Genomic DNA, 9,516 nt, shown 5'->3' on the forward strand with positions numbered 1-9,516 from the left:
TCTGCATTCTTTACATTTTCTTCTTTCAGTACCTTGACATCATTCTCCAGTATTTTCAATGATTTCTCCAAGGCATTCGTCATGTTCTCCATCTTCATAGATAGTTCCTCTTTCATGTCCTTAATCATTTCTTTAAGCTCTTCTTTGAATAGCTTAAAGCTCTCTTCCATTTTTGGTGGCATGTCTGGGCCCAGTTTTCTCAGATGCAGCTGGTCGCTGCTCGCTGGTAGTCAAGGTCGCGTTATCAGACGGGAGTATAGCTTTCCCGGAGAGAGCTGAAAACACGTCTTTCTCCCTTCCTTGTCTCAGGAAGAATATATTCTTAACATTTTACTTACATATATAATTACTCCATAATTGTAATTAACTATCAATTATGCGATTACAATTATAATTGACCCCAACCCTGGTTGGGTGGACACAATATTGGGAATAATATGTGTAAGTTGCAGAAAATAAGGTGTATTTGAATGACTTCATGTCTGTGAGCAAAACAGCAGTTCATGCTTTTTGATGTGCGTTTTGATGGGAAACTGAGTGGAGGATAAGTGATCAGTCCCCGCCGACTTCTTTACCATCGCTGAGGCGCTTACGAGACTAAAGCTGCCTCAAACCCAGCTCTTAGCAGTTGCAACATGAAAGGAAATAACTTTATCCTGTCGACTTTGAAGTGAAAGTTGTCATCTCTGCTCAATCTTCCACACTCTCTCTTCACCTTTGCCAGCTCCTTCCTCACTCAGGTGGGGTGTGAGGTGTGTGGGGTAAAAGGAGAACGTTGCCATGGTGATGTTCTGTCTTTTCTTCCCAAAGGAGCTGTCATTTAAGAAACTGTCATTGCTTGTAATGACTTGGGCGACATTTTCCTCTCAGACGTGTCAGTGTGTACTTATTTTACACTGACTTGACATTAATACAGGCTGACACTGAGCTGTTAGGACAGATACAAGCCAAGACAAATGTATTTATATAGAGAATGTCTAACACAAGGCAATTCATTGAGCTTTACATTAAAAATTAACATTCAGGAAACATTAAACAGTCTGAGACTGAACCTTATATTGAAATGTTAAAAAATATTCCTGTCAGTCAAATGCAGCACATATGCAACAGCTTTTAACTTGGACATACAATGTTCCTATTGGATGCTGACTTCAGCTCTGCTGGCAGTTTTTTTCCACTTCTTTGCATTATAAGTAAGTAAGTAGTATAAGTAAAAGCAGTGTCACTATGTTTGCTGTGAGCTCTGGGCTCCACTATCTGACCTGTGTCCATAGATCTGTGAGCTCTGGGCTCCACTATCTGACCTGTGTCCATAGATCTGAGAGTCATGCTGGGTTCATACCTGACTAACATCTCACTGATGGATTCTGGACAAACTTTTTTTGGCTCGCGACCTATACTTCTACCATAGACAGATCTACTGTGTTGGATGGTTATAACTGTAGATAATCTGATTTCAATATTTAAACTATTACAATTATTGAATATTTGTATAATATTAGGGCACACAGTGATTTGGTGGTTAGCACGTCCGCCTCACAGTAAGAAAGTCCGAGGTTCAAGCCCTGAGGTGGAAACTTGGGTCCTTTCTGTGTGGAGTTTGCATGTTCTCCCTGACTGTTAGGTTGATTGGAGTCTCTAAATTGCCCATAGGGGTGACCGTGGCTCAGGTGGTAGTGGGTTGTCTTCTGATTGAGAGGTTGGAGGTTCGATCCCAGTACCTGACTATGTGTTGAAGTGTCCTTGGACATGACACTGAACCCTAAGTTGCTCCCAATGGTCGACTAGCGCCTTGCATGGCAGTCCTGTCCCATTGGTGTGTGAATGTGAGAGTGAGCTGATATGTAAAGCGCTTTGAGACGGTGATAAACCGCTATATAAAATCAAGTCCTCTTACCAATGTGAGTCCAGGGTGTAACACCGCCTAACGCCCAGTGTGAGCCAGAGACAGTACCAGCAGACCATGAAATAGGACAAAGTGGGCCTGAAAATGGATGGATGGATGGATGGATGAATGTATAATACTAAAATGCAATAATAATAATATTGAAGCAGTAACACTTAAAAACTGAGTTGGGTTTAAATGTATTTTAAAAAATGTAAATACAATCAATAAAAGTAGTTAAAAAATCAAATACGAATTTTTTTTCCATCATCTTTAGCATATGACCAATACGGACTGCCGATTTTCTTGAGCCAATATTTGCAGCCGATCGTACTTTTGCTCCCTCAATTTACATCATAGAAATTACACAATGATGGTAACAAATCATGCAAGTCTCAATTTTTAAAAAAGGAACATTTATTGGAATTAACAAAGGTGATGTAGAATGACAAGTAAAAAATATTTCTGCTCTCTGTGTGAATAATGCGGATCAGCGAACGCAACAGCCGGCATCAGCCAATGCCGATACACGTAAAAAACGCAAAAATTGGCCGATAATATCTATCATATCTATTAAAGGATCAAATATTTGCACTGAATCTGCATACACAAATGCCTTTTAGTTCTCTGAGAGGCTACTGTTCATGTAACGAAGATAAAAACTCACAAAAAGCTGAATTAAAAGAAGGAAATATGTTGATTAGAAAACACTTAAAACTGTGATGATCCAGTCAGGAGGAAACGGAAAAATAGACAGACCTACAGTATGATGGTGACAGACTACATGGCTTATTACGGAGTTAAAGAGCCGGTGTGTGTGCGGGGGATGAAACCACATATTGCGGTGTCAGTCAGTAACACCCTGAGCATTTCAGTAATTGTATTTCACTGTGTTCTTTAGAAGAACTTCCATAGCGTCCACATACGTAGGTTGTCTGATGATACTGCTGTAGAAGTTTGGGCTGGTGTAACTAAGAGGTTCGGAGAGGGATTTAAAAACAAAGGAAGAAACCTAGCCTATATGAAGTTATGATAAAGTTTCTATGATCTGTTTCTACACCTCATCACCTCCCTGTCTCCACAGACAACAGACACAAAGATGTTTTTCAGGAGAACTTCTTCATGTTTAGTTTGTCCTTTCCTCTGTGTGCTCTACCCTTTCCTGCTGTCGCTTAGCTCCGCTGTGGAAAGCATAAGATGACAGCTGTGACTTACTCTGAAGAAAATGCTGAATGTCAGCGTCCCATAGCTGCAGGTTCAACGTGAAATATCATGACGATTAAAATTATGCATGATGCTTTTGCTTTGGTGGTGGACATTAACAGCTGTGCCGAGCTTGGTTTTTGATCCCGAGTGAGCCAAAATTGCTCGGTTTAGAGAATTAGTTTATGTGTAATATTTCTCACTTGTGTTTTCAAAGACACCTGCTCTCTTGTCTCTGTGTGGGATAAGATGGGAGTGAAAAAAAATGGCATTATCATCACATTTTTCTAGAGATTTTTAAAAAAATTTCTTTCTATAGATTTGAACCTGGATATTGGAGAGGGAGCAAAGGGGAGAGACTCAAGGTAGGAAATAGAAAGGGTGGGGAAGAATAGATTATTTTACAGTGAGAGTGAGATGTGAAGTAGAACATATTGAGCTTATTATGTTGTGTAATCAAGCCAGTCTGGTGACAAGTGTGAAGCTTAGCTATAAAGTTGGTGGCTGTAGACAGGGGGAAGGAGTGAGTGGTAATACTGTACCTAAAGCAGGTATTTGGGATCAACGTGTCTAAAGTTAAGCCCAGTATGAGTTTTATCCCACATCCCAAGGCGTGCCAGTGTATCGTAGACCAATGTATGTGCAAAAACCGCTACTGCAAACCCAGGAGCCGCCCCGGGCCCGCAGATGCAGCCAGGCCAGCAGAAAGAGTCGGGGCCAAGGAGCCCCAGGCCACCCCCCATGGCAGAGCAGACCCCAGATGTCCCTGAGGTCCCAGGCCGAGAAGCAGCCACCCCCCCCCCCACATACACATCCGAGGAAGCCCCAAGCAGCCGAGCACCCAGCACATCCACCAACCCCAACCCCCAACCCCAAGGCCCCCCGCCAGCATGATTTATTTCAGAATAACTAATTCTGAATAATAAAAAAAACATTATGTAACAATGGCCACTGAGATGTGAAGTTGTAGTTGTGCATATTGTGCTGATTTGTGTTGAGTACTCAAGCCAGTCTGGTGACAGGCGTGAGGCGTAGGTACAATGGTGGTGGCTGTGGACAGAGGGAAGGAGTGAGTGGTAATACCTAAAACAGGCATTTGGGATCAACTTGTCTAAAGTTAAGCCCAGTATGAGTTTCATCCCACGTGCCAGTGTAGACCAGTGTATGTGCAAGAACCGCTACTGCAAACCCAAGCGCTGCCCTGGACCCGAAGAAGCAGCCAGGCTAGCAGAAGAGCAAATAATTGCATTTTGAACGTGTTTCCATTCAACATTGTTTTGGAGCCTTGTAACTCCCGTGAAATCTCATCCCGCGAGACTTTACTGCAGGAAGACGGGCACTCAGAAACTCCTTATAACACTCAGTAATTATTTATATATATAGTATAGTATAAGAAATGTCTCGATCTTCTCTTCTGTTTACACGTACTGCGTGTTCATGTGACCATGTACGTCACGTTCTGTGATGTGTATTTGCGGAAAAAGTCTTTCCATAGCGCTTTTGCGACACATTTCACACCGAAACATCTGAAAAACCTCCTCATGAAGGCGTAAAAACTTGTTTGCGATATTTGAGTGTTTTTTCAAAAATCAGGTTATTCTATTACCAGTTTTTATTGCGCTATTTAGATTTTGCGCGTTTCCAAGCGTAATAGAAACACAGTCTCACAGATTCATGTTGTGACTGAATAACCTGTTTCTTCTCTAGTTAATATAGCTCTGTACATCATCCCTGTTCTTAAAGATGGCCCCACACCTTAGACATTCTCTCACTATCCAGAAGTAAGACAGTTTAACAGTACCAATTCTTCAGTTTCTGCTTACTTTTCCTGACCATCCGATGCCAATCATACAACTCTCCTAAACTTAGTGCAACGCTCTCCCCTCTGCAACTTTCACAACTTGATTTATTTTTTGGCTGTGGGTCATTCCATGTCTTTTGACACATTTTCAGGACATCCCATGCATTTCAATCACAAAAAATGACGACATTTTTGAGGTGTGGCCTCAGTGAGGAAGGTAAAACTGACAACAAATGATTACAAGACACAGAGCCAAGCAACAATGGCCTCATGTACAGGAATTTCAATATTTTTGAGTGATGAAATAACCCAAAGCTGGGGTCCAAAATAAAAATAAAGATGTTGCATGAAGAAAATGTGTTTTATATCCCAACAAAGAGTAACTTTTATACTATAAATTAAAATAGAGATCTGATTTTGTCTTATATTCCCACATGCAGTTATGGACCAATAAAATATATTTTTTTTTAAAGTTTTTTTTCAGATTTCAAAAGACTGTCACTCAAGAACCAACGCATATATGTGACTAATCATTAGTGATGTGAACAGTCTATATTCATAGCCCAAAGCTGATCAAATTACAGGGAGCTGAGGCATATGCTAAGTTGTTTACTGAAGGCCAAACATGTTCCAGCCCCAAACCCACACTAACTTTATTCCAGTTTTGAGGAGCTGGCATGTCCACCAGATAGGATGTATAGCAGATATTTTTGTATATTATGAGAGAGTAGGTGGAGCTGTGTTACTATGCCAAATTTCAGTTTGCTATGTGATGTAGTTCTTGAGATATTAGAAGCTGAAAATGGAAGAAAAAATGTACAGTGTGCCTATTGAATAATTAAGGAACAAATGGTAAACATATCAGAATTTTCTGAGACTGAATGGCCCATTACAGTATGCTTTCCTACTCCTGCTGTTCCTAACCTACAGTCATCCTACAGACTTATTTACAACCCTGCTCAGTTTCTCATAAAAACACGTATGTCCATCGATGTGCACCTTCCTCTCCTTTTCTAATTTTAATGTTTTTCTCTCATCCAAAGTTGGTCTTCAAAAAGGCTCAAGCTGTCCTTTTTTGGGATACTCCACTTTTTTCGTTCCTCTGTTTGTAGCCATACTTCTATCAGGTCCTCGTTACATGCATTCTCTTGTCCGACCTGTCTATTCTGGTCTGCTCCAATCACGACTCTCTCGTCCTTGAGAACACTTTCACTTCATCCAAGAGCGCCTGTTTCCTTTCATTTCACACCCAACCTGAGTGGCATACACACTGATCAAATTCACAACAACACTACCTTTGGCTGCATGCTCATCAGTTTATCTTAAACCATCTTATCCTCTTAAACACTCTTCATAATCCTGCTCCTCACTCCTCTTTCTATCTGTTCCATAGAACAGATCCAATGTTCCCATCCTCCCATCTTGATTCTAAAAGCCATTAAGTAGCTTCCTATTCTTATTTCCTCTGTACACACTTGTTTCACACAGACTCCAAGTTAAAATGAATATATTTATCATTTCAATCTTTGAGAATCTGTTTGTTAAATATGAATGAACGAAAATAGAGTAAATGTATTTTCAGATTCATGTGTCAGTGTGTAGAAATGACTCATTCTAGTTCAACTCATCCACCTTTGATCCTAAACCCTCTACAAATGTTTTTTATACTTCAAACAAGGCCACTATGGGTCAGTGGGAGGACAGAGATATTTCCCAATAAATAGTATGTTACTTTATCTTCCAAACAAAATGTCATCTTTCTATAAAACGTAATATTGTAGCTTTTTATTGCTGTGCTGCCAGGATTTAAAAAGTCGCAGCAAGAATACAAAGCAAAATTGAGAGGTCCTTGTTTACTAGTTTTGGACTTTCTTTATTGACATTCTGTAAATACTGAAATAAAAAAAACGGTTTGTAACTCAAATATCTAGTGTTGCCTTGATGCTGAAAACCTTTGTTCTTAGACACTCCTGAACATTTGTCTTTAGGTTTGCTGCCATAGGTTTATGTTTTTATTTTATTTTTGTTTCTTTTCATCCTCTTTTTACATTTTCCTGCTGGAATTTATCCTGATCTGTGATTTCTACAAGGGCTGGGCGATATTGACCAAAACTCAGATTGCAATATATTTTTTTCTCAAAATGGTGATATACCCTTTATATTAATTATTAATATTATTAATATTAATTAGTTTGATATATATCTTGATTTTAAATCAAATGAACTCTGACCAGAAAGACAATTCTGGGTTAAATTTGCTGATCCAAAATACTACACAGGCACATTTATTGACAAACAGTTGCACAAAAAGTGCCACTTCAGTCTTTTTCTCCTCTAAGGGACAGCACGTGTGAGTGAGTTTTGTAGTGTGGCTTGTTTACATGAAGGCCTGGGTTAGGACCTGGGTTAGGAACTGATCTTTTTATGCTGTTCTGAGAAGTAGAGAAAGCAGCGACTCCTAAAACAGTTGTTTTCAAACAAAATAAGCTCTAAAAAATTAATATATCAATTTAGGTGATATTGTAATTTTCTATGTTGCCAAAACACAATTCTCGATCTTGAATCTCGATATATCGCCCAGCCCTAGTTTCTACTATAGGACAGGTTTTCATTTTTTTTAACTGATTTTACTCTATAGCGTCCTCCTCCCAAGCCACTGATCACAACACACCAACCACTAAGAAAACACTAGACTACAGCCTGATTGTGCAACACTGCCATAGGAAGATTATTGACTTAAAATGTGTGTTTAATACACTGGTGTTTTTTTTTTTTGTTTTTTTTTGGGAAAATATGTTTAATTATTTGGAATATCACAGCGACTGACCAACTAATATTAGACAGTTAATGCTGCATTTCAGATGATTTCACAGCAGAGGGGGACACGGTACTGTTTGTAAATATTGTATATTAATTGATTCATTCATTCATCATTATATTGTAGTCATTCACTGCACTGCTTTTGCCATGTGGAAGAAAGCCGGACTACCCAGTGCAAGCCCAGAGGTAACATGCAAACTCCATAAAAGGTAGTAGTGTAGTAAGTAGTCCTTTTGTTGACAAAAAATTTTCATCATATTCGTCGAATACATTTTTTTTTTATGTGACAATTAATGAGGCTATGACTAACTGGCTAAAAAACATACATTGAAAACTATATCAAAATTTAAATATTGATATTTTTTATCAATTAAGAAAAACAAATCTATAATTTTGTCCCACATGAGACGAAATCCGCTCATAACTAATGTGATCATGGGGTTTTTAAGCAAATCTGTGTATATGACAAGCATTAATAACATCAGGTTGAGAAATGAAATTGAATCTTTTTTTGTTTGTTTGTTTGTTTAATGCATAAACATTATGGTTTTATATTTTAGCCGACTATATCTGTAACAGATTTGGTGATCTTAATGTCAGTATGTTGACTAAAACTATAACTTATGGGGCACCAATTGTAAATGCTAACAAAAACAGCAACTTTTTGCCACATTTAGCAACAAATCGCGTTTAATAAACATGTTAATTTTTTTCATGTTACTTTTGGCCAAATTTATAGCAATATTTGTGAAATTTGTTGTTTTTTTCTCATTAAAATATAAGGTCAATGTTAAATCTAAATGTCACATTTAAATATAAATGTTAAATGTAGATTCTAAATGTTAAATCTAAATGCTAAATGTTAAATCTAATCATAAATAGCATTTAAATCGAAATCTAAACATTTATTTTTTTTATGTATTTAATAGTGACAATGCACATTAATGAACATCTGCATTGAAACAACAAAAACAGACGTAAACATGCCGAATTATAGCCACAGGGCTAATTTACATCCGCCGTCCCTCAGATGACAGAAATACAGAAAATACAACAAACAATGTAACTGAAATTAATGTTATATAATTAAAATATATATATTAAATATAAATATAAATGTTAAATGTTGAAACCAAAAAATAACTAATTAATTAAATATTAAATCTCAATCTAAATGTTAGATTTAAATATAAATATTAAATCTAAATTTAAATGGTAAATATGAAATCTAAATGGTACATTTAAATATAAATGTTAAATCTAAATGCTAAATGTCAAATCCAAATAATATCGAATCTCAATCTAAATGTTACATTTACATATAAATATTAATTTTAAATGTTTAATATTAAATCTCAATCTAAATGTTACATTTAAATATAATTGTTGAATCTAAATGCTAAATGGCAATGCAAAATGTTAAATGTAAAGGTTAAACGTTAAATCTAAATGTAAATGTTATTTGATCTGAATCTGGTCAAAAATTAAACATTGTTGCTAAATGTTGCACAAAGTTGCTGTTTATTTTAGCAGCAACTTTACAATCTGCGCCTCCTAATAACTCAGTTACATGTTTTAGTCAAAAGAATATGAATAAAGCTAAATCAGAATTTGCTGTCATGGAGATACACATTAACCTTCACTTAATAAGAGTCCCACTTTGTAAAAGATCCATTAATGAATAAAACAACTGTCTTTAAATATCATCCAGAGATTATTGTGACAAAACAGTCCGTTAGTGCGTATTTCAGTCTCATTTCAATGATCATAATTAGTATACTATTCATAATGTGACAGAGATGCAGCG

This window comes from Gouania willdenowi, chromosome 8 (assembly GCF_900634775.1).
Source record: "Gouania willdenowi chromosome 8, fGouWil2.1, whole genome shotgun sequence".
NCBI classification, from domain to species: Eukaryota; Metazoa; Chordata; class Actinopteri; order Blenniiformes; family Gobiesocidae; genus Gouania; species Gouania willdenowi.